Consider the following 26,544-nt stretch of genomic DNA (forward strand, 5'->3'; position numbering starts at 1 on the left):
GTTTCTCGCCATCCAAAACCGAATTACAACTCACCATCAGAGATTACGTTTGCAACATGGATTTTACCAACTGGCTGTACTCATCACGTTATCAATCCGCTATGCGATCTGTTCAAGGCAGGGACACATAAAACAAATGACAATCTGACACGGAATAACTGATCACAGCCCAAGCACAAACTTAGTTAACTTTCTGCATGACATTCACGATATCCAAACAAGCTGAAATAATTCTAATTAGTTCTTTGGTATTAGGTAGCGGAAATGAAATCACTTCCCATAACTTTAATACCTGCTTAGTGAAGCGGAAGCGCATTAGGAAGTCAAGCTTGCTTATGATCTACTCAGATTTCCAGATCATCTTCGTATAGAATGTATAAATACGTACTTACGTTTTCGCGTGATTCGGAACCGGTATCGTCATACAATTTAACACAATGGAACACCGAATCGTCAAAGCCTGCTGCAAATGTGCGCATAGCATCGTGAGACCAGATAAACGCTACTTCGACATTCTGAGGTTCGCTGCTACGCAACGGAACCTAACACCCATTAACTATTGTTGATATCCATTGGCTTTGCGCTGTGGACGCGCAGTTCATGTTCATAGGATCTTGTGTTATCGCGTCTTAAATACTTGAAAACAACGTTAACTCTAAAGCAGAAATTTCACTAATGTGATTAACGGGTAGCAGATTCTTACATTCATGTGTGCAGTGGCGGTATGCCCCCGTAACACTGACATCTTTTTATGTATATTTTGTTTCGCTCGCATGTTTGTAATTCAAATTTGTCAGGGAATTGTTAACATCTCAACCTCTCACATACTTCAACTTGTATTTGGCTGAAAATTAAAGAAGAACGAAACGAGTTGGATCTGAAACAGCCAAGAGACAAAGACGAAGGAATCATTACTTTGCGGAAAGCTCTCCATACGCACTTTACTATATGACGTTCTGGAGTGCTGAATATCCCAGTCTCAGTCCGGAATGCACGAACGCCAATACGCAAACAAATTGGGCTACAGCGATGTCCAGGCAATAAATTTAAACTGTTTCACATCCCACAGCTATAAAAGCAGCCCGTCCAGCGTACTTAGACAACGAGCGGAAAGTAACATAAAGCCTGTTTAATAGTTCACCGCGTGTATCGATATTGCGACACTGTCAGAGTTCTGGGAATCATATATGAAATAGAAAACGTAAAAAGATTTTTCTCTTTGTTTGAAACAATCTAGCATACGCACACAGCTATGAAATTTTTGTCTGGAACAGTATTTTCCAGAAAAAGTTAAAAAGCAGCTCCTTTACCATGGTTTAGACCTAGACTTTCCGGATGTTCCCCTTGTGTCTAGCATATGCCAACTCTATCAATATGCTTCCAATGGAAAGGAAGTTCTTCATTCTTCCAAGCTGCCATTTGGGCAGGAATTTCATACCTCATTCACTCATTAGACGTCTTATGCTCGATAAATGATTTCTTTAGACGTTTCACATACTCAATAATCCCCATTCACGTGGCTCCTCCATGTTTTTTTGGTGTCAACTGACAAGGGGAGGCAACAACGTTTGAAACGCGGATTTACTGTAAACTTCTTACACTCGTAGTACACCATGAGGACAACAAAATGTGTAAGCAGTAGCGCATACTTCTCAAGCGTTACTGAGAAAATCGCAAGATGATTTTGGTCGTCAAATATAAATCTGTGCGTGGCCATTTTAACCATGAAGCCGCTGCAGCTGAGTGGTGCCGGCACGGTAGCTCAGCGTGTTCGGTCAGAGCGTTAGCTTCCCTTTATAATTAAAAAACTGAGCGAACAGATCAACGAACAAAGTGAACGGGTGTCATCGACGTCCGCCCTGAACAAATTCAACGAACAATATAGAACAAAATTAAAAAAAAAAGAAAAACTGGTTGGCGTTCAAGCCGCTGTATCGCTGGATCGAGTTCCGTTCGTCAGCTTTTTTTTTATTTTCAACGCAGTCATTTTCTTTACTATTTATATTACAATTGATTTAATGGGAAAAATACGTGTAATCGGATGAACTTTTTTTAAATTTACAATGTTATTTGGCAGTCTACTAATTTTTATTATCACAAATAGTATAATATTCATAACTATCGACTAGTAAACGACCAAACGCATAAAGTGATACTGAAAATCTATGCTTGTCTGTGTCTTCAAAACTATTCGTATTTAATTGAAAGAGATCGACAAATTTCTTCTCGGAAGACGCTATTAAAATACAATCGATACTGCATAACCAACTATCAGCGCCGAGTTTTAAGGAAATACCGTGTTATGCATGGTTTGCTTCCAAACTATCGTCTGAAAGACAGGTGTTTTAAAACGTTAACGAGGTTTGTTTTCCACGGAAAACGGCAAAAATGTTCAAATGTGTGTGAAATCTTAAAGCTTACACAATACTTAACCTAAATTATCCTAAGGACAAACACACACATCCATGCCCGAGCGAGGACTCGAACCTCCGCCGGAAAACGTCAAAAGGCCTTGCGTATGCGGAACCATAGCATTTATTCAATGCAGCTGATGCCGTTTGACTTTATGTTTTCCATGTTTTTACGAAAAATACCATCCTGCAACTTGCACTCGTAATCTCGAAAGCATATTTCGAAAGCCGTCTGTGCCGGTCAAAACTTGGAGGTAACAAGTCGTTTCGGACTCCTTCCAGGTATAAGGCATTTGTCAAATCACGGACAAGCATACATTTTCAGTATCACTTTAGGCGCTTGGTCGTTTACTAGTCGATAGTTACGGATATTACATTATTTGTGACAATAAAAATTAGTAGACTTCTAAATAACATTGTAAATTTAATAAAAGTTCATCCGATTACACGTATTTCCCCATTACATCAATTGTAATATAAGTAGTAAAGAAAATGACTGTGTTGAAAATAAAAAAAAAACTGACGAACGGAACTCGATCCAGCGATCCAACGGCTTGAACGCCAACCACTTTTTTTTAAAAAAAATTTTTTTTCTACATTGTTCGTTGAATTTGTTTAGGGTGGACGTCCGATGACACCCGTTCAGTTTGTTCGTTGATCTGTTCGCTCAGTTTTTTTATTACAAAGGGTAGCTAGCGCTCGGACCGAACACGCTGAGCTACCGTGCCGGCATCACTCGGCTGCAGCGGCTTCATGGTAAAACTGGCCAAGCACAGATATATATTAGACGACCGGAATTATCTTGCTATTTTCTCAATAACGCTTGAGAAGTACGCGCTACCGCTTACACGTTTTGTTCTCCTCATGGAGTACTACGAGTGTAAGAAGTTTACTGTAAATCCGCGTTCCAAACGTCGTGGCCTCCCCTTGTGAGTGCATTCCAATCACTCGGTCTTTTCTTATCTCGTGGAATTCCTCGCAAGTCAAGTTACATTCCTATATTAGAAGGCAAGCCATACAGTCGTAGAAGTCCCAACTGTCTTGGAGTGAGGCAAAAAGGTTTTCAGGTGGAAAATTTCTGTATATTGCCAAATGCCCAATGTCAAGCACCCGACACCTTGCGTCAGGAACTGAACTAATAAATCAAGTGATTATTCATTATACTTTAAATGAACTGAAATTGAAAAGAAACGAGTTTATTTATCATTTATAAACTACCCGTAAAATTATTTTACTAGGTAGTAAAGGCACGTATATCAATTAATTCAAATAGAAAATAGCGACATTAGATAAAAAGAACAAAAGGCCTCAAACAGCTACAAATCTATGCAGTTTTAAACATTCAGAATTTATTTCAGATTGGTATTGTTACCGTGAGAAGTAGAGTTAACTGCTTGTTTGCGTGTCTGAAGTTCGTGCCAGTGTTGCATACGTTTTGCTGCAAAGGTAAATAAAAGTAACATTTGCTGTTTTTGAGTATCCCTTTTGTATCCAACACACGATTTACACCAGAACCTAAGCCTCCTGTTTATACAGTAAAGATAGGCAGAAAGCATAGAGTTGTATATCTCGTCGACGAAAGAAGGTGTATTCAATTACTTTTGAATACATTGTGGGAGTGAACAGTGATCAATGTGTTACAAATATTTACTATCAAAAACAGTCTTGATAACACTTTATTTATTACGGTGACTGGTTTCGACCACCACTGTGGTCATCTTCAGACCTACAAGTCGTATACAAAGCTTTAATTAGAGGGCTACATACATTAAAAAAATACACAAAGTTATAAAGCTATAAAGCTATAAAACGGTGAATTACCAATGAGTAAGAACCTCCTTCTGGTGGTAAATCGCTACTGGAGAAACCAGTGCACGTCTTACTACATATAATAAAGGCTCCGCCCACTTCTAACGGAATGATGTCATTGCTAACCAATCGGTTATAGGTCGAATAACAGTGTAAAATTTCTTAGTTAAAAGAACATCGTCAAGAAAGGAAAATAACACACACTAAACTTTGCTCACTTAACAGCTATTGTCAATTAAGAAGCGTTAAAATATTTAAACATATAGGATAAATGATCTTACTTTTGACAGTACATGGGTTGCCCTCTCAAGGCCTGTTAGTGAACCATTTGGAACCACTGGTTGCCGTGGTGAGAAGCCTGCTGCCACTTCCTTGGAACGGCGTCCAACTTCACCACGGCAACCAGTGGTTCCAAATGGTTCACTAACAGGCCTTGAGAGGACAACCCATGTACTGTCAAAACGATGTTCATTTATCCTATATGTTCAAATACTTTTAACGGTTCTTAATTGACAATAGCTGTTAAACAAGCTACGTTTGGCGTGTCTTTATTTTAGTTTCTTGACAATGTTCTTTTAACTAAGAAATTTTACATTGATATTCGACCTGTAACCGATTGGTTAGTAATGACATCATTCCGTTAGAAGTGGGCGGAGCCTCCATTATATGTAGTAAGACGTGCACTGGTTTCTCCAGTAGTGATTCTCCAGCAGAAGGAGGTTCTTACTCATTGGTAATTCATCGTTTTATAGCTTTATAACTTTATGTATGTAGCGCTCTAATTAAGGCTTTGTATACGACTTGTAGGTCTGAAGATGACCACTTTAGTGGTCGAAACCGGTCACCTTGATAAATAAAGTGTTATCAAGACTGTTTTTGATAGTAAATAAGGTGTATTCTGCTAGCACCAGCCAAGATCAGCCTTCTCACTTATGAGATTTAGTAGGCTATAGACACCGGGCTTAACGTCGACACCATCTACGAGGGCGTGCTGAAAAGTAATGTCTCAAAATTTTATTCTGCTTCAACATCGGTTGAGGTACATGTGATGCACATGACTCGGTCGACTTTCTGCTTCGCTAATGCAAGTTGCAACCCTGTGCCGCAAAAGGGTTCGAAAAGTAGCGTGTAACATGGTGGTGTGTAACTTAACTATGTCGGTGAGTGAGAAACAGCGTACCGTAATCGAGTTTCTAACCGAAGAGTTCGTCCACACAGGCAGCTCCCTCTCATTCAGAATGACAGACCACATCCGAGCGCTGCTACATCTGCAACAGTCCGGGGCCTTGATTGCACTGTCATCAGTCATCCTCCACATAGTCCCCACTTGGCCCCTATGATTTTCGTCTCCTAATAAAACTTAAAGAACGCCTTCGGGGACCTAACTTTGATAGTGGCGAAGGTGTGCCAGCAGAGGTGTGACTGTGGCTACATCAACAAAGTCAAACATTCTGCATCGATGTTGTCACCAAATTGTTCTCTCCTTGGGAGAAATGTGTTTATCGTCAACCTGACTACGTGTAGAATTAAGATGTACAACGTTAATAAAGTTTGCTTCATCTAAAAAGCCTTAAGCGTTTTCACATTAAAAAATCGGAGGTATTACTTTTCAGAACGCCCTCGTATCTTGACACTCGGGGGCCGACCGTGGTGGTCGATGGGTTCTGGGCGCTACAGTCTGGAACCGCGCGACCGCTGCGGTGGCAGGTTCGAATCCTGCCTCGGACATGGATGTGTGTGATGTCCTTAGGTTAGTTAGGTTTAAGTAGATCAAATTCTAGGGGACTGATGACCTCATACGTTAAGTCCCATAGTGCTCAGAGCCATTTGAACCATTTTTTGACATTCGGAAGGTGTTAAGCACTGTGTGCTGCTGTCTACGAAACGCAATATGTGGTAGTGTATTTGGACCATAAGACTAGACTTATGATTGGTTTGAAACGCTCCCAACAAAGAGAAGGTCGCAGGATATCACCAATGGCGGGGAATCGTCAAAATGAAAGTAGCGTTTGATGTAGGATATTGCGTGTAAGTTGAGAGGACCATTGCTATTGTCGAAGCATGTAAACGATCTGAAGAATGACGTTGGTAGCAGCCTCAGGCTATTCAGCGTTTACGAAGTTGTAAAAACAGTTTGGTGAAATGCATTAAAGACAAGCAGACGATCAAAAGTTGGTGTAAGGATTGTCAGATAACCATCATAACTTAATACAATGTAATTAGGTGGAAGTGTGAACTGTCATGTGTGTTTTTATGGTTTAACGTCCACTGTATTTTTTTTACGAAGTATATCCTTGTTGTTCATTCTTTGGTAACTAATAAAAGTCTTTATATTGGCCCAAGTCTATACACATTATTTCAATATCTTATCAGTGGTATATTTGGCATTTATTCGTATTATTTCCCTTGTGAATATTAAAACACCTAAAAAGCATTTTTTGCTTGATTTTTGTGCTGTAGGTAATTATTAACTTGTACAGCTTAATACAGCGAACGTATGCTTACTGATGTGTGGCAATGTGCTGTGTGTCACGAATACCTTGTCAGTGTGCGAAGGAAAAACATGAATAACGTAAGATGACGATAAACGTAAATAGGCTTGGTACTAGTGAAAGAATTAAATTTAAGAACTATTCCTAGTCTCTTACAACTTAATATTAAATTAAGTAATAATGTTTACAGTGACTACTGATGATGATCTGAATTAGACCGAAACTCGTTTAACCCGAAACTTAACATAGTTGCATGAGACGACATAATTATGTTGTATTTGTAGATAAGATATTATTCGAGTGCAATATGAGCGATAAATTACTGTAATCAGTTACAGTTATCGAACATTAACTTGTTTCTTTCTCGAAAAATTTAATACAGAACTACCGTTAAATCTAGCCACGGGGAAAGTATAATTGATATCTAAATGCTTTGCAAGATTTCTAAAATTCTGTTACTGACTGACGAAGGACACCGCCGAGAAAACACTCAATTAACTACTCTTGAGTATTATCGGTCGGTCCAAAGTCCTTACGATGTGTTAGAGAAAGACAAAGTGGTGGATGGTTTGATGGCTCTGAGCACTGTGGGACTTAACATCTGAGGTCATCACACCCCTAGAACTTAGAACTGATTAAACTTAACTAACCGAAGGACATCACACACATCAATGCCCGAGGCAGGATTCGAACCTGCGACCGTAGCGGTCGCGCGGTTCCAGACTGAAGCTCCTAGAACCGCTCGGCCGCGGCAAAGTAGTGGATATTCAAACAAGAGCTGACTGCTTCGTCACAGAAATGCCGATAGATGAGTGCGCCAGGTGGCCGCCGAAACCCAGACAGCTTCTCCCGGGCAATAATGCCATACAGTCATCATCACCCAATAGATAACGTTACAAAAAATGCACTATTAGTTATGTAAATTCTTTTACTTATAATTCCGAGAGTGTATGACGTCTCAATCTTAATTAAGAAAAAGCAAAAAAACCTTAGAATTAATTATACTAAAGAAAATTAAGCCCCTAGGCTAGAAAATTAATTTAGAAACTTCAGTAAATAATGAGTGGGCATATTTCATGTCAGTTTTAGAGGTGAATCCAAGGTAATTGATATTTGAGCATCGATAACTATTTGCATTAAAAAGTCAGTAATTATCGCCAGGATGGCGATTTTCATTACAGCCAAGAATAAGCAGAAGCTCGAAGCTTGCTTGTGCAAGGATAAACCTGCACAGGATAATTGGTCATCAACAGAAACAAGTATGGCACCATTTCGGTATGGTTCTTTGAGAATTCCGACAAAATACAAAGTTAAGTTGGCTACTAAAAGCAGTGCCACCTCCGCGCGTCGACTACTCTGTCTGGGAACTGTGATTTTTTAAAAAAAAAGTGTGTGAAATCTTATGGGACTTAACTGCTAAGGTCATCAGTCCCTAGAAGTGTGAATTTAAATAACACTCAAACTGAGCAGTGAATCTCGCTTTTCAGACCGCTGTGAAATCTACGTACATTTCCGTGATAGGTAGAAACAGCCGCCTTTGGGCCACATGGACCAATAGTTTCGCCCGAGTGTTGTAGCAGTGTTCCGAAGTGCTGAAGCTTAAGAATGACCGCCACTTTTCAAAGAACAAATTGTTTATACATTTTGTTTGTCACGACAACTCTGTTCTTAAATACTTTGTCGGAATAAGAAATAGTACACCTGGAAAGACGACGTCGATTTTCATTCGATGGCGGCATATGCCACCTGCAGGATAGGAGATGTACTGATAATGCTTTCAACGTCATCCGCCAAAAGATAAGGTAGTAGCCTAGCTACAAGGGCGCCATCTTAGTCTACCCTTTAACAGGGAATGCTCACAGCCAGAAGAGACAGTGTGGTGCAAACGTGTGAAGCAAGCAGGCAAGCATGCCACCCACGCCCGGGTTCCCGGGTTCGATTCCCGGCGGGGTCAGGGATTTTCTCTGCCTCGTGATGACAGGGTGTTGCGTGCTCTCCTTAGGTTAGTCAGGTTTAAGTAGTTCTAAGTTCTATGGGACTGATGACCATAGATGTTAAGTTCCATAGTGCTCAGAGCCATTCATGCCACAGAGACGCATTCGTGCTTCCCCCAGCCAAATGGGTGAGTTGTTGCCTTCCGAGTGGCGGGATGGTCGTTTCGGAATAAATGCCACACGCGTTGGACGTGCTGCACCAGTTCTGCAACGATGCGATCGATCATTCTCACACCTGTAGACGAGGTTCTGGACGTCCACACACCACAGACACCAGCCAGGATCGTGGTACTGTAGGGGCAGCAGTGGCAGTTCGTAGACGTACCACATCCCAGGTAGGAGGGCCTGATACACCAAATATGTCAACGCGAACTGTTGCGAACCAGTGGTTCGCACACCTCTAGCCCGTCTTCCACTCACGCCACAGCATCAGTGTACACGACTCGACAGCTGCCGCCAGAGTATCACTTGGAAAACGGAATGACGCGCTGTCGTCTCCAGCGATGAAAGCGACGGTCGTTTAAGCAAGTTGACGTAGACCTGGTGAGCGCTGTCTCGTAGAATACGTTCGTCAAAGACGCACTGGTCCCATCCCAGGCCTTTGGATCTGGAGTGCAATAAGCTACTATAACTTTCGTTCACCTTTCGTGTTTCTGGAGAGGACGTTAACCAGCGCTCCATGAGTGCAGAATGTTCTTAGACCCGTTCTTTAGCCGTTCTGGCAACGGGAAGGTGACGTATTGTTCCAACGGGACATGGGTCGTCCACGCACTGTCCGTGATACTCGACGTGCTCTGTAAGGCTTGCAGCAACTTCCCCGGCCAGCACCATCTCCGGGCTTGTCTCCATTGTAACACATGTGTAATATGATGGGACGAGAAGCGACCCGTGCGACTCGTCAACCAACAATTCTTACATAAGTGCAAGCAGGCGTGACATAACGTATCCCAGAACAATATTCGCCATCTGTACGATCGACTGGATGCAAGAGTCAGCACGTGCATTGCCGCCCGTGGCGGCTACAACACCTACTGATATGGTTGTTTCAGCTTGGGTAGATACTTGGTAGATCAGACCCGGCTGTGCTATTGATCTGTAAATGCAATCATTTCATGTACTCCATATGCACTGTTGCAACAATAAATCTTGAATTAATCGGAAACCTCTAAAAGGGTAGACAGTTTTTTTTCCCCGGTAGTGTATAATAATCATAGCTCCAAATCACGACTTCAGTCGGGTCATAAAGTCATCTATGCAGCCACTCAGATAATGCAATAAGTTTTTCTGCCAATGTAGCATCGTTTGGCAGAACTTATCCACACTCGCTTTCATTTTCTCGTGCATTTCAACATTTGTTCCATGTTGTTTCCTGCTGTTGACCAAGCACTGAGCTGTACAAATTGAATAGATTAAGCAGTCTTTGCTATCCATTTCACTGGTATCACATTAAGGCCGTTTCTTGTGTCTATATCTGAAAGCAACTCCTTTCTGAACTTGTCTGCGACACTCATTCACGTAGCTATATAATCTCTCCATCTGTCCTTGTTTTCCGTTGGTAATTTGATCATTATCGCAGCGATTATCCGAGGGACCAAGATTAATAAACCCTACAAGAACAAGAAGAATGTGATAGCAAGGTTACGTTAAGAATCAGAAGCGATAGCAAAGGTGCGCATTTGAGCTAGAGCAGACAGCGTCAGGGGAGGACTTACGTTCAAATGTTCAAATATGTGTGAATTCCTAAGGAACCAAACTGCTGAGGTCATCAGTCGCTAGACTTACACACTACTTAAACTAACTTATGCTAAAAACAACACACACAGCCATGCCCGAGGGAGGACTCGAACCTCCGGCGGGAGGGGCCGCGCAATCCGTGACATGGACCCTTAGACCGCTTGGCCACTCCACGCGAGGACTTATGCCAGTGGGGTCAAGAAACATGAAACTAATCCCACATACCCTCCTCTCAATTACAAACACGCCAAAACAATAAAATTCTGCATTACTTGAAGGTGTAACGAACTGTCTTACGACATGCCTTTCGAGATTGCAATAGTCGAGTAAATGTAGTCCTGAACCCAGGGAATTATCCAAAGGGAGCCGATGCAGGAAAATATTGCACCGTCGCTCAAGGTAAAGTCCCAGTGCCGGCGGTTTGCCTTTGTCATGTCCGACTTTGCATAAAGTGGCACGTGCGTACCTTGTCGTGTGGATGGTTGTGGTGAGTGGTTGTACAGTGTAGGGACTGTATTGTTATCAATGAAGGGAAGGGGAAAAGAATTCCTCATTCAGGCCCTGAAGACCCAAGGGATGTCTACCGGCCGCCGTCTTATCCTGTGCCTTGTGGCGTCATGCGTATGCGGTGTGGTTGGGCACGTGGCCAGCACACCGCTCTCCTGGCCGTTCTGCCGACCTCCCAGACTTTGGAGCCGCTGCTTCTCATTCAAGTAGCTCATAAATTTGCGTCACGCATCTGAGTGCACCCGTACCACTCTCACCCACCACGGAGAAATGTTTGGGACTACCGGGAATCGTACCCGGGTCCTCTGCATGGCAGCCACCATGCTGATCACTCAGCTACGGAGGCGGACAGAGTAAGCGAAAGGGATACCAGGAACCTGGTGCCGGGAGATAGCCTGCTCTTCTCGAATGGCACCAAGGGAGCCGCCGAGCTTACTAACATCCAGATACTACGTGCTGATCACCATCAACAGTTTCAGTTGTCCATGCTACGTGAGGCACTGAGCGAAAGGCTAAAATTGAGGATCGTTTTAACGAAACTCTACAAACGCTATTTTTTCAAAATGCGTTTTTATGGTACTTTACTATGAGCCTCACCCAATGGCTAAAAGAAAATAGGACAACTGAATATTCCCCGATGTAAAATGTGCCTGAATGTAGCAAATTTTCCCAGTACTCGACATCACCATTTTTCAGGATCACGCAAAACTCAACTACACCTTTTCCTGTACTGCATGACTGAAGCTTAGAGCATAAAATCTAACAGTTAAATTTAATAGCCTTTACAGTGGCATGTGTTTATCATCAGGCAGTCGCACAACATCCTACGAGATAAACCAACCGTATGCTAAGCGTTTGTTGTACAACACTGCATATTGTCCCTATTGTCCCGCTTAACTCTCTTTCATGTTCAGCTACTGTTTTAATTCAAGGTTAGTTGCTGTTGTAGTACTCTCTTATTAGAACATCACTGTTAAGATGTTATTACATTCAGAGTATTCTGTAACAGTTCAGAAGGTGAAAAGTGCCAGATAAAGCAGGAATAGCTGACGATTGCACCCTCATATGGAGGTTTTAATATAATCTGTAACTGTAACAACAAAGTAAACAACATTCAAAGCACGATGTTTGTGTTTCAATGATCTTATTTATTTTAGAGATAGAATAGATATGAGTAAAAAAAAAAGTTGAACACAATATTTCTTACTACGATTAGTGTAAACACATTTGACTTTTGCTGGCCAATAAATAAACACAAGCTGGAAATAACTTTAATCGACTTTGGGCATCCTAGATAAGAATTAAATGAGTCTGCGACTATTTCTGGCTTGTGCTACACCTTTTAGGGCCGAAAAACCACGAAACTTTTGAATTTCTTTTCAGGGTTTCTCTTACAACTTGGAAACGAGATATCCTACAATTAAAAAAAAAGACAGAATGAAAGAGCATAAAATTTCACGTACAATGACCTACTTAAGAGTTAAAATCGGTTCAGACGTTTAGCCGCAATCAATCGTCAAAAATCGGCAATATTTACCAGTTTCAAACAATGCATGGCAAACCACCAGATATACCAACACAACTTTATTGCTTTTACGATTCCTTTTGATAAAACCATCATCACTGAAGGGAAAGGTGGACATTGGTAACTTTTCTCTTTCTTGGTTGACTCAAAACTTGCTAATCATTACAGCAACTTATGTCAGAAGACCATATCACAAACATGAAATGTTTCAGATTTGTGATCGGAATCTTCTCATGTAAGTTGTTGCAATAATTAGCAAATATTGTGTGAGCCAAAATGGAGACAAGTTTATACCGAAGATCAGTTGTACCGACATGAATGTGTAAATCACCATTGTCCAACTTTCCTTCCAATGACGAAAGTTTTACGAACCGGAATCCACACAGGAATAAAGTTGTGCTGTTAAGGCTGGCTGTTTATAATGCAGTTCTTTCAAGGACTATGCAACTGTAGATTGTCGCTTCAAGAAAATTATTGTACCAGTTTAGGGGAAAAATGAGCTACGCTCGTGTTCCAACACCTGTAACACAAAAACGGCTACTCCAAATGAAATGGTTCAAACGGCTCTGAGCACTATGGGACTTAACTTCGGAGGTCGTCAGTTCCCTAGAACTTAGAACTACTTACACCTAACCAACCTACGGACATCACACATATCCATGCCCGAGGCAGGATTCGAACCTGCGACCGTAGCGGTCTCGCGGTTCCAGACTGTAGCGCCTAGAACCGCTCGGCCACTCCGGCCGGCACTCCGAATGAGAAGTGTCATATAAAGAAGTTGTAGAACATCAGTTTCTGTGTAAAAAGAGCTCCTAAATTTTAAAATTCACTCACTCCTTCGTAAAGATATAAATAAAAATGCGGAACTATCCGTAGCGCTACAGAAGAAATACTCATGAAAACGTCGGTATGGCTCTGAGCACTATGGGACTCAACTGCTGAGGTCATTAGTCCCCTAGAACTTAGAACTAGTTAAACCTAACTAACCTAAGGACATCACAAACACCCATGCCCGAGGCAGGATTCGAACCTGCGACCGTAGCGGTCTTGCGGTTCCACACTGCAGCGCCTTTAACCGCACGGCCACTTCGGCCGGCAAAACGTCGGTATGTTGAGTTTTGTAACAATTTCTAATTTCAGACTTCTTTCCTCAATAAAGGAAATTAATGATGAACTTCAATCATTTCTTCATAAATACCTATCTATATGGATGGCCACCAATAATTTTGAATTTTTTTTATTAAGAATACTAAGTACAACTTAAAAATACCTCTCCTGTAAAATTCTACAAATGACATTCGTTGAGTTCTGTTAAAATGGTCATTAATTTAATGCAGTACACACCGAGTGGAGTGGTGCAGTGGTTAGCACACTGGAGTCGAATTCGGGAGGACGACGGTTCAATTCCGCGTTCGGCCGTCCTGATTTAAGTTTTCCGTTATTTCCCTAAATTGCTTCAGGCAAATGCCGGGATGGTTCCTCTGAAAGGGCGACTTCCTTCCCTAATTCGATAGGACCGATGACCTCACTTTTTGGTCCCGTCCCCCAAACAACCAATTCAGAACATTGGCGCAAAAACAGGTGTTCAAGTACCTTAAGGCGTCATCTCTCCTCTTGCCACCAAATACTGGTAGTGAAAGTTTTCGTCCAGCAGGATTCAAAGAGCCTTACCTCCGAATCGAACGTCACCGAGCTACCGAGACGGGCGAGACTTTAAATCAGAAAAGAGGTAAAATGTTACTGGTGTATCAGGTACACTATATCAAAAACAGTAAACTGCCTTCCGGAGTATGAGAGTAGATACAGTGCTGAGAGTCATCATAGCTTCTGACGCAAAGATGATACATAGTGTGTCCCAGTTCCTTCCGGAAAGCTTCTATGAAATTAAAAACTGTGGTGCTGTCTTGTGGCAATTTGTGGCGTTAAGATTCTTGTTTCAACAGCAGCTGGGTAGAAGGTCAAAGCGCTAGCACCGCTACAGCAGGCATCCTGGTTGCGAATGTAATAATGTATCAGTATGTGTCTGACACTCGTCAGAAATTGGCGACGGAGGCAACATCAAGTTTTGTGTTACGTTAGGCACATCAGCCACTGAATTCGACCAGAATACAGAGAGTTAGGGTCCTGGTCACTCCTCCACGAAAACGCCCCAGCCCACAAATCGAAGACCGTGGGCGTGTTTTTGGCCAGCAAATGGATCACAGTCCTCGATCACCCGCTATTTTTGCTGGATTTGGCCCAGCCGACTTCCGGTTGTTCCCCAAATTGAAGTTCGCAATGAAAGGACACTGATAGGACGCATTTAAGCACCCCCTAAGAGATTTCTGCAGCAGTATTACAATAAAACGCCAGGCATGCGTATTCAAATACAGACATATGTAAACCGGCAGGATACGCGCTACAGTCGGCAACGCCCCTATAAGACAACAGTTGTCTGGCGCAGTTGTTACATCAGTTACTGCTGCTACAATAGCGGGTTATCAAGATTTAAGGGAGTTCGAACGTAGTGTTATAGTCGGCACACGAGCGATGGGACACAGCATCTCCGAGGTAGCGATGAAGTGGAGATTTTTCGAACGACCACTTCACGAGAGTGCCGTGAATATCAGGAGTCCGGTAAAACATCAAATCTCCGACATCACTGAGGCCGGAAAAAGACCCTGCAAGAACGGGACCTGCCGGCCGATGTGGCCGAGTGGTTCTAGACGCTTCAGTCTAGGACCACGCGACTGCTACGGTCGCAGGTTCGAATCCAGCCTCGGGCTGGTTAGTTAGGTTTAAGTAGTTCTAAGTTACAGGGGACTGATGGCCTCAGAAGTTTAGCCCCATAGTGCTCAGTGCCAAGAACGGTACCAACGACGACTGAAGACAACGTGACGAAGTGCAACCCTTCCGCAAATTGCTGCAGATTTCAATGCTGGGCCATCAACAAATGTCGGGGTGCGAACCATTGAACGAAACATCATCGATATGGGCTTTCGGAGCCGAGGGTCCACTCGTGTATCGTTGATGACTGCACGACACAAAGCTTCACGCCTCGCCTGGGCCCGTCAACACTGACACTGGACTGTTGATGACTGGAAACATCTTGCCTGGTCAGACAAGTCTCGTTTCAAATTGTATCGAGCGGATGGACGTGTACGGATATGGAGACTACCTCATGAATCCATGGACCCTGCATGTCAGCAGGAGCCTGATCGAGTTGGCGGAGGCTCTGTAACGGCGTGGGTCGTGTGCTGTTGGAGTGATATGGGACCCTTGATAGTCTAGATACGACTTTGACGTGTAACACGTACGAAAGCATCCTGTCTGATCACCTGCATCCATTCATGTCCATCGTGCATTCCGACGGACTTGGGCAGTTCCAGCAGGACAATGTGACACCTCAGACGTCCGCAATTCCTACAGAGTGGCTCCAGGAACACTCTTCTGAGTTTAAACACTTCCGCTTGCTGCCAGAGTCCCCAGACATGGACATTATTGAGCACATCTGGGATGCCTTGCAACGTGTTGTTTAGATCTCCGCCCTCTCGTACTCTTAAGGATTTATCGATAGCCCTGCAGGATTCACGGTGTCAGTCCCCTCCAGCACGACTTCAGACGTTAGTCGAGTCCATGCTACGTCGTGTTGCGGCACTTCAGCGTGCTCGCTGGGGCCTTAGACGATTTTAGGCAGGTGTACCAGTTTCTAAGAACTTTCAGCATTACAGCGCGTCAGCAATCGTAAGTATCGAAATAATTATGAAAAATCCGCCTCGATTTCACAAACTACCTGGTGTTTACCTAGGTTTCAGCGTGGGTAACTACGCCTTCTTCAGAACAAATATAAAAATAAAACAGCTTGCCTAAATAGGCACAGTGAAAGGCTAAAATCAACACCTACAGCGGCAAAACCCCATTAATTTTTTTTACAAATACACGGTACATATGCACCATGTCAATAATATTACTTATCTCAACCCTGTGTGTGCTGCCTCGCCCCAGCCAACGTACGATGGTCACAGGCTCTCCACCGGACTGAGGCACCGCAGGCTGCTCGCATGCGCGGCTATCGAAATCACTGCGCATGCGCGCGGCCAGGAAACGCTCTTCTTATGCTTAGGAGCGGGATTACAAAGTTAACACGGATCGGGACCTAACTGATTGCCAAAAGTTGTCGCAGAAATGGCAAATTGACCAAATGATAAAAGCGATGATGCGGGAATTACGACATATTTAATAGCAACGCACGACAAACTTTGTGTACGGATGGTAAATCAGCCACACGCTAATATGGAGGCTCTAGAGTTAGGTAGAAATTGCAACTAAACTAAAAAAATAGCTATGCCAAGGACGTTATTGTTAACGGATAAAACCGCACTAAGAATACCTGCAGGAGAAACAACTATGGTGGCTACATCGCCATAATACTAAACGGCCGACCCGGCCGTAATCAGAAGACATTAAAGATTTATAACACACGTTGGCTCCATGATCTTATAATTACACGGAAGCCAACGAAGATATATAAAATATCTCCTAACAGCGCGCAGCAAATAAGAAAATACAAATGGTGTTCTTCTTGGCTAGCCAAACTCTCAACACAGTAGGAGGGAAAACATGCCAAAATAGGTGGGGGGGGGGGGGGCGTCGTTACCATCAGTGAACAATCAACATCGTGCGCGTGCATCAACCAACTTCCACGTCATGCAACTTAATGTGAAGAATTAAGTAAGGGACCGAAAACTTCAAAGAAATTTCTGTTTTTTAATTGGAGCTGATCGTTAAGGACATCGTCTTTGGCATACTGCAGTTTCTTTGGCTCTTCAGTGTAAATGCAACTCCTCGAAAGGACTACAGCGACTGGTTCAAGCATTTTTTAAAACGATTTCAGCTGTGTGATGATTCGAGGCGAGACTATTTTGAATAAATACATTGATTCTATGAACATAATCCATGAATTCTATTTCTTTATAGATGCAGTCCTAGCCTAACTGGGACACACTGCGTATCACTGCGTATCAAGCGCCCGTGTACAGGACGCTCTACCCCTGGCCCGCCTCTCGCCTGTATCGAGCTACTGGCCGACGTCCTTCGCCCCTCAGACTTTCGCCAGGGCAGCGGCCTGTCCGCAGCGATATCCTGCAGCTCGCCGCTCCCTCCCGTCGCTGCCTCGCGCCCACTTCGCCCTCCTCCCCTCACACATAGAGGAGATGATAAACTGGAGGCCGAAAATCCCGCGCGGCTTTTTCCTGCTGCCGGGAGGATCGTAACAACCGCAAACTAATAAACCAATTACGGCCCCCGCCCCTCTGCCCCTCCAGCCCCTTGCCGGGCAGCGGGAGGCCGCTCGGTCCTCGGGGATTTATAAACTCGGCCCATATTGCTTTTTATTGTGGCCGCCTCCCCTGGCGCCAGACTCCCGCCACTTTTGTTGCCGACCAGCCACACTGTAAATTGGTTCGCAGTGTTATTAGAATTGGAGGAGAGATAGGGAACGAGCCGGTGCAAAGTGAGGACGAGAAAGAGCGGTCGACCAGGAGATTCTCCAGCATCTCTCTCTCTCTCTCTCTCTCTCCCTTTCTCTCTCTCTCTCTCTCTCTCTCTCTCTCTCTCTCTCTGTGTGTGTGTGTGTGTGTGTGTGTGTGTGTGTGTGTGTGTGTGTGTGGGCGGACTACGGATCACTGAAGAATAACGCGTGGTTAATTCGAGCTAGTAGAAGCGGTCGGAAATTCATTGATCACGTCTAAATGGATGAAGTTCAACCGTTTCTCCACAGTGCAGCGCACTGGTAAATATTCAGTCGTGATGAAACATTACTCCCATAGTACGCTGCTTTATATGGATTTCTGCTCCTGGTAGACTTCCATATCACAAGAAGAAGAATAATGGTTTACGGAATGCTGATCATCTTTGATATAAGTAGAGAGAGACGCAGCTTGTTTACTTGTAGTAATGCAAAACGAATTGAAGAGCTATCGCTCAAAGTTGCCACAAGCCATGAGCAGATTGTCATCTACCAGTTGACGATTGCATTAACCCTCGTAATACGAAGGAGGCGGTGTGGGGGCTACTTTGTGCCCACAAAAAAATTGGTTCAAATGGCTCTGAGCACTATGGGACTTAACTTCTGAGGTCATCAGTCCCTTACAACTTAGAACTACTTAAACCTAACTAACCTAAGGACATCACACACATCACGCAGCGGTCGCGCGGTTCCAGACTGTAGCGCCTAGAACCGCTCGGCCACTCCGACCGGCTACTTTGTGCCCACATTTTGCAAATATTGTAAACTAGTCAGTTACTTTGTACGAGGGTCGTTCAATGAGAAAAGCCCCACATTCTCTTAAAAACCTATTAATATACATAGACAAACGTCCGTGCTGGTGTTTCACATTTGATGGTTGTTCTGTGCGCCGGTGAAGTTTCGAACGTTCTGGCAGGTGGCAGAGCCATGGTACAGCGTCAAAATGGCGTCTACATACGACTCACGTTGCAAGCAGCGTGGCGTTATTGAATTCTTGTATGCAGAAAAAGAAACCGTGGTGAACATGCGTAAGCGTTTGTGTGCAGTGTATGGCGATGCTACAATTGATAGGAGTGCAGTTGGGCCAAGGGTAAAACTCGGTTCTATAGTTGTCGGTGAGCATTGGAAGTGCGTTTCCAACGATCGAGACTCTCGGATATTCAAAGAGGTGCGCACAATGGGTTCCACGAACTGTTGGAGCGTTTTGATACCGACGGAGAGTCATTGCTGATACGGATCGTTACGGGGGACGAAAGCTGGGTTTTGCGCCGGAAACAAAAAAACAGTCCATGGAGTGGCATCATCCTCATTCACTACAAAAGAAGAAATTCAAGACAACCAACTCTGCTAGAAAAGTCATGGTGACAGTCTTCTGGGATTGTGATGCCGTTAATCTCGTGAATGTAATGCCAAGAGGGTCAACATTCAATTCAGAGGCATACGTGAAGACTCTGAATAAACTCAAGAATCGTGTCCGACGTGTTCGATCGGACAAGAATCCAGCAGAAATCTTGCCTCGTCACGATAATGCACGCCCACACACTAGTCTGAAAACCAGGGAACACATCGCCAAATTGGGTTGGACATCATTGCCTCATCCCCCCTACGGTCCAGACCTGGCACCCTTCCATCTCTTTGGCCCCTTAAAGAATCTCTAGGGGAAACACGCATTGAAGATGACGAAAGTGTCAGTCATGCAGTGGCAACATGGCTACGCCTACAAGAGCTTCTACCGGCAGGGAATACATGTTCTTTCACAACGTGATGGATTTTACGTAGAGAAATCAGGACATGGACAAGACATGTTGATGTGTATTGTAACCAAATTCTGACTCTTAACAATAAATATGTTCTGAGAAAAAGAAGTGTCGGGCATTACTTATTGAACGACCATCGTGTATTAAAATTTTGAAAAATATATCATTATTCACAAACCTAAAATTAAAATTACAGCCTACAAGTACACAAAGGCCATTTAGAATAGATGGCAGCAACTGCTTTCAGTCTACCATTAGCAACATGCACTCCTGAGCCACTCTTCGTTACCATGTACACTACTGGCCATTAAAATTGCTACACTACGAAGATGACCCGCTACAGACGCGAAATTTAACCGACAGGAAAAATGTGCTGTGATATGCAAATGATTAGCATTTCAGAGCATTCACACAAGGTTGGCGCCGGTAGCGACACCTACAATGTGCTGACATGAGGAAAGTTTCCAACCGATTTCTCATACACAAACAGCAGTTGACCGGCGTTGCCTGGTGAAACGTTGTTGTGACGCCTCGTGTAAGGAGGAGAAATGAGTACCATCACATTTCCGATTTTGATAATGGTCGGATTGTAGCCTATCGCCATGGAGGTTTATCGTATCGTGACATTGCTTCTCCCGTTCGTCGACACCCAATGACTGTCAGCAGAATATGGAATTGGTGGGTTCAGGAGGGTAATACGGTACGCCGTGTTGGACCCCAACGGCCTCGTAGCACTAGCAGTCGAGATGACAGGCATCTTATCCGCATGGCTGTAACGGATCGTGCAGACACGTCTCGATCCCTGAGTCAACAGATGGGGACGTTTGCAAAACAACAACCATCTGAACGAACAGTTCGACGACGTTTGCAGCAGCATGGGCTATCAGCCCGGAGACCATGGCTGCGATGGCAGCTCCAGCGATGGTGTACTCAACGACGAACCTAGGTGCACAAATGGCAAAACGTCATTTTTCCGGATGAATCCAGGTTCTCTTTACAGCATCATGATGGTCGCATCCGTGTTTGACGATATCGCGGTGAACGCTCATTGGAAGCGTGTATTTTCATCGCCATACTGGCGTATCACCCGGCGTGATGGTATGGGGTGCCATTGGTTACACGTCTCGGTCACCTCTTCTCTACCCTTCATTCTATCCCTGTGAAACCCTACATTTCAGCAGGATAATGCACGACCGCATGTTGCAGGTGCTGTACGGGCCTTTCTGGATACAGAAAGTGTTCGACTGCTGCCCTGGCCAGCACATTCTCCAGACCTCTCACCAATTGAAAACGTTCCGTCAATGGTGGCCGAGCAACTGGCTCGTCACAATACGCCAGTCACTGCTCTTGATGAACCGTGGTATCGTGTTGAAGCTGCATGGGCAGCTGTATCTGTACACACCATCCAAGCTCTGTTTGACTCAATGCCCAGGCGTATCAAGGCCGTTATTACGGCCAGAGGCGGTTGTTCTGGGTACTGATTTCTCAGGATCTATGCACCGAAATTGCGTGAAAATGTAATTACATGTAAGTTCTAGTATAATATATCTGTCCAATGAATACACGTTTATCATGTGCATTTCTTCTTGGTGTAGCAATTCTAATGGCCAGTGTGTATGTAACTGACTTGAAGACAGTAGTGCGAGGGTGTGTAAGTCACTGCCTTTCGAGACGTGCCGATACAGGCAACTCAACAGCGCAATGTCAATTATGACGATACGAACGTAAGAATCACACACGGCATGGCTCAGTAGGCACGTTGAATGCAGTGGCCTGGGCAGCAGCCAGGTAAGTCACTCACCCTCAGCGGTGTCCTTAAATGTTGTAAATTTTCAGTTCAGCTTAACCAAAAAATCAAAGTGTAAGTGCTAAATGTCACTTTCCATAAAGATTGTCATTTCCGTATTTTCTGTTTAAGGACCTTACCTGCACAGGAATATCTCTTTAAAAGTATGTTATTAGTAGAAGTCACCAACTATTAACGAAATTGGGATTTTTAATTTTTTTATAATCAGAAAGTACCTTAATCTTGGCAGGACACGTTCTTGAAAACACATTGATATTGCTAGGAGTGTGCTGAAAGGTATTTTCAGGTTTTGCGCCCTACTTACTGATCAGTATTTCTTTAAAATTCTGTTGTTAATATAAGTCAAGAACATGTAATGAATATCTTTTCAGTTTTTTCATTGTGGGGACATAATGAAGCACCACAGTCCTCCCCGGTAGCCCCGTGAGCAGTGTGGTGGATTGCTAACCACAGGGGCCAGGGTTTGTGTACATGACGTGTCGGGGTTTTTCTCCGCACAAGGATTAGGTGTTGTGTGATCCTTACGTTCGTATCGTCATAATTGACATTGCGCTATTGAGTTGCCTTTATCGGCACGTCTCGAAAGGCAGTGAATAGTGGTTTTGATGCCGCTAGCAGTTCATTACGCCAACTCGCCGACTCAGTGTTATGGCATAGCGTCGCCGCCTACCTGCTGCCCCAAACTCTTACCGTAACCAGGAGTCATACGGATTGCTGCCAGACATGACTACGGTAGTTGCAACACCACAACAGAGTCACTCTTCTATTATGACTATAAGCACTAGCCACCCTGTGTGGGAGGTCATCGAAGCATCATTGAAACATCCAGTCGCATACCGTCGTCGTGTCAGCTTCTGCCCTTTAGCCGCCCCACCGCCTCCCACCTAGCCGCCGCCATCCAGGTCCGGGGTTCACACCCGGGAATCACAATCACCTTCCACCAGCCGATCACCAGTACGCCTCGCCTACAGCCGACCCCATGACCGCTAATGTTTGTCTGAGAATTGCATTGCCAAAGGTACTATATAGGCAACGCAAGTCAGTAGCAAAATGTGTATTCTTTTAAACACTGATGGGTCCTTGTATCCATTGTTCCCTGTATTGCGTCCTTCCAGCTGTCTTACTTTTCATTATGTCTGATACAGACTTAGTTACGGCTCCTAGGAAGGCCACCAAGGGATGAGCCAATAACACGAAATGCCTTTACGCAATTTAACCTACCACGCCATGTGGCCCCATGCACTGAATCTCACAACGTCGCGTGCTGGAAATGCTGGGGGGAAGGACATCACACCAGGTAGCGCAGGGAGATTGCTTGGTTGAGACGAGGAAGCCCGTGGATGCTGGGAAAGTATACAGTACGTGATCAAAAGTATTCGGAAACCTGGCTGACAATGACTTACAAGTTCGTGGCCCCCTCCATCGGTAATGCAGGATTTCAGTAGGGTGTTGGCCCACCATTAGCCTTGATGACAGCTTCCACCCTCGCAGGCATACGTTCAATCAGGTGTTGGAAGGTTTCTTGGCGAATGGCAGCCCGTTCTTCACGGAGTTCTGCACTGAGGAGAGGTATCGACGTCGGTCGGTGAGGCCTGGAACGCACCCGACGTTCCAAAACATCCCAATGGTGTTCTATAGGATTCAGGTCAGGACTCTGTATAAGTAAGTCATACAGGGATGTTACTGTCGTGTAATCACTCCGCCACAGGCCGTGCATTATGAACAGGTGCTCAATCGTGTTGAAAGATGCAATCGCCATCCCCGAATTGCTCTTCAACAGTGGGAAGGAAGAGGGTGCTTAAAACATCAATGGAGACCTGTGTTGTGATAGTGCCACGCAAAACAACGAGGGGTGCAAGCCCCTCCGTGAAAAACACGACCACACTATAATATCACCGTCTCCGAATTTTACTGTTGGCACTACACACGGTGGCAGATGACGTTCACCGGGCATTCGCAATACCAACACCCTGTCATCGGATTGCCACATTGTGTACCGTGATTCGTTGCTCCACACAACATTTTTCCACAGTTGAATCGTCCAATGTTTACGCTCCTTACACCAAGCGGGGTGTCGTTTGGCATTCACCGGCGTGATGTGTGGCTTATGAGCAGCCGCTCGACCATGAAATCCAGGTTTCTCACCTCCCGCCAACTGTCATAGTACTTGCAGTGGATCCTGATGAAGTTTGGAATTCCTGTGTGACGGTATGGATAGATGCCTGTCTATTATAGATTACGACCCTCTTCAACTGTCGGCGGCCTCTGTCAGTCAACAGATGAGGTCGGCCTGTACGCTTTTGTGCTGTACGTGTCTCTTCACGTTTCCACTTCACTATCACATCGGAAACAGTGGACCTAGGGACATTTAGGTGTGTGGAAATCTCGCTTAAAGATGTACGACACAATTCACACCCAATCACCTCACCTCGTTCGAAGTCCGCAGTGCCCCATTCTGCTCCCTCACGTTGTCTAATGACTATTGAGGTCGTTGATATTGAGTACCTGGCAGTGGGTGACAGAACAATGTACCTAATCTGGGAAATGTATGCTTTTGGGGGTGTCTGGATACTTTTGATCACATAGTGTTAGTCAATGTAGATTGTAAACGGTTGTAGGCATAGTTTGACGTAAGTAGTCTTGATAAGTGAATGAGGAATTTAAGGATTCTCCTCGGATGTACGCTAGCAAATATGTAGTTTGACGTCCACGGAGTGCCTGCCTGAGTCGTGTGCGAAGCTTGAAAGATGCCTGTTTACTCAGCCCTTCCATTATCCTCATACTACGTCTTGTTTTCAGTGCATCGCAACGTTTGTATTTGCTGTGTACTACTTGAACCTCCTCTTACCAATTTCGATTAATCGAAACAAGCTCTGTAGCAACCTCTCTGCTTGGTCATTGTGACAGTTTTAGGTCTTTTGGGGTCCGTTTTTCTTTCGACCAGCTGGATTCGACCGTCGGTGTTGTGTCACGTGGTTCTTCTCATTTGAATGATATGCCTCTTCATTATTTTTACGCTCTCTGTTCTGACCACTATGCTGCGAAGTCGAAGAGGCTCTTTGCTGTGTTCTGATGCTGAGAGGAAGTCTGCCTTTGTCTGGTGGAGGTTCACGCCCTTACGTTGGTACCACAATGCAGGAGGAATCGGTTGCTATGACTGCGATTTATTTGCTGTGATGAACGTTAGCATTCTTGGAGAGGTTAGTGTAGTGTTTAGTTAAGATCATTCTGGTTCAAAATGGTTCAAATGGGTCTGAGCACTATGGGACTCAACTTCTGAGGTCATCAGTCCCCTAGAACTTAGAACTACTTAAACCTAACTAACCTAGGGACATCACACACATCCATGCCCGAGGCAGGATTCGAACCTGCGACCGCAGCGGTCTCGTGGTTCCAGACTGTAGCGCCTAGAACCGCTCGGGCGACGAGATCATTCTGAGTGTGGGTACTGCGGTAGGTTCTTGTGCAGAGTGGAATGGAAGCTCTTAGGTTGCTAATACGTAACTGTTTGGAAGCTGGTTATTACATCACGCATACTTATTGTACTTCGTGATATTGTAAATTCAAAGACTTTAAACTCTCCTGAAGTATAAAGATTAGCTTTTCAAGCAGTCAGAATTATGTGTTGCGAAAACTATGTTACTTCCGGATGTGAGTCTGAGTGTCGAAATTGTGTGCGAAATTATAGCTATGACAGTGTGAAGTTGTTTTCTTGTATTTAATGTCTTAATTCACGACTCTCAGTTTCATTTCGCCAGCAACACTATCACTCTTTGAATTCAATCATTTGAGTGTGCCACGCTGTTCCGACACCATCTTGTCACTCCCGTGAGCTGAGTGCACGACTCACATGCACCCTGAAGGATGAGCATTCGACCACTGAGCTGTTATTGGAAAATAATGATAATAAGTTGACCTGCTCTGCTTGTTGTAGATATCAAGTGCTGATAAATGTAGGTTGACGTGTGCTGTATTGCTGACTGCTCTTTGTAAAATATACTGATTACGGCGCTATGTGATTTCCCTAAATTGCTTCAGACAAATGCCAGGATGGTTCCTTTGAAAGGGCGCGGCCGATTTCCCTCCCCGTCCTTACCTGATCCGACGCGACCGACGACCTTGTTGTATGATTCCCTTATCCAAAGCAACGAACCAACGGTGTTATGTAGGAGTGTGAATAAGGGCTGAAGCGCCTACTCTGATGATTAATTTTTTTTTTTTTTTTACAAATGAAGTCTGTCTTTACACAAAATAGGAGACAGCCTCAATGGCCGGCCGCTGTGGCTGAGCGGTTCTAGGCGCTTCACTCTGGAACCGCGGTGCTGCTACGGTCGCAGGCTCGAATCCTGCCTCGGGCATGGATATGTGGGATGTCCTTAGGTTAGATGGGTTTAAGTAGTTCTAAGTCTAGGGGACTGATGACTTCAGATGTTGAGTCCCATAGTGCTAAGAGCCATTTGAACGACCTCAATGCACAGCCAGACGCCACTAGCTGAAGGGTAACCCACGTTTAAACCATTCCGTTGCTTTTACGAACCGTAGACTCATGTGCAACATATAAGTACTAGATATACAAAGGCCCCGATCCCCACCTTTTCATTTTCACTGCTGCTGAATTTATGAAAGTGCTCGTGTTGTGTGACTATTTTCTCTTTAATATACGAGTCAATTCGCGTTAGCAAATTATTTCTCTGGGGCGCTATGATTACACACTTTATATGACTTGAGAATATCAGGGCTTCAGTATCACTGCTTATGGGAGTAGTCCTTGCTTGCTTTTAAACAAACAAAGACACACACACACACAGATGCTCTGTTCTAGTAACGTAGTTGTAAACCATGGTACAGGGGTGACGAAGTAAGGTATAGATCAATGATGCAGCGTTGTCTAATGGTTAGAGCCTTTTATCTATGTATCATGTGAAACTACCTCAAATCTGTGGAGTAAGCGACGAGATGTTCGTTAACGTGATATCGTCATTCCGTTCTTTATTCCTCGAGA

Source organism: Schistocerca serialis, chromosome 4, assembly GCF_023864345.2.
Source record: "Schistocerca serialis cubense isolate TAMUIC-IGC-003099 chromosome 4, iqSchSeri2.2, whole genome shotgun sequence".
Lineage (NCBI taxonomy): Eukaryota > Metazoa > Arthropoda > Insecta > Orthoptera > Acrididae > Schistocerca > Schistocerca serialis.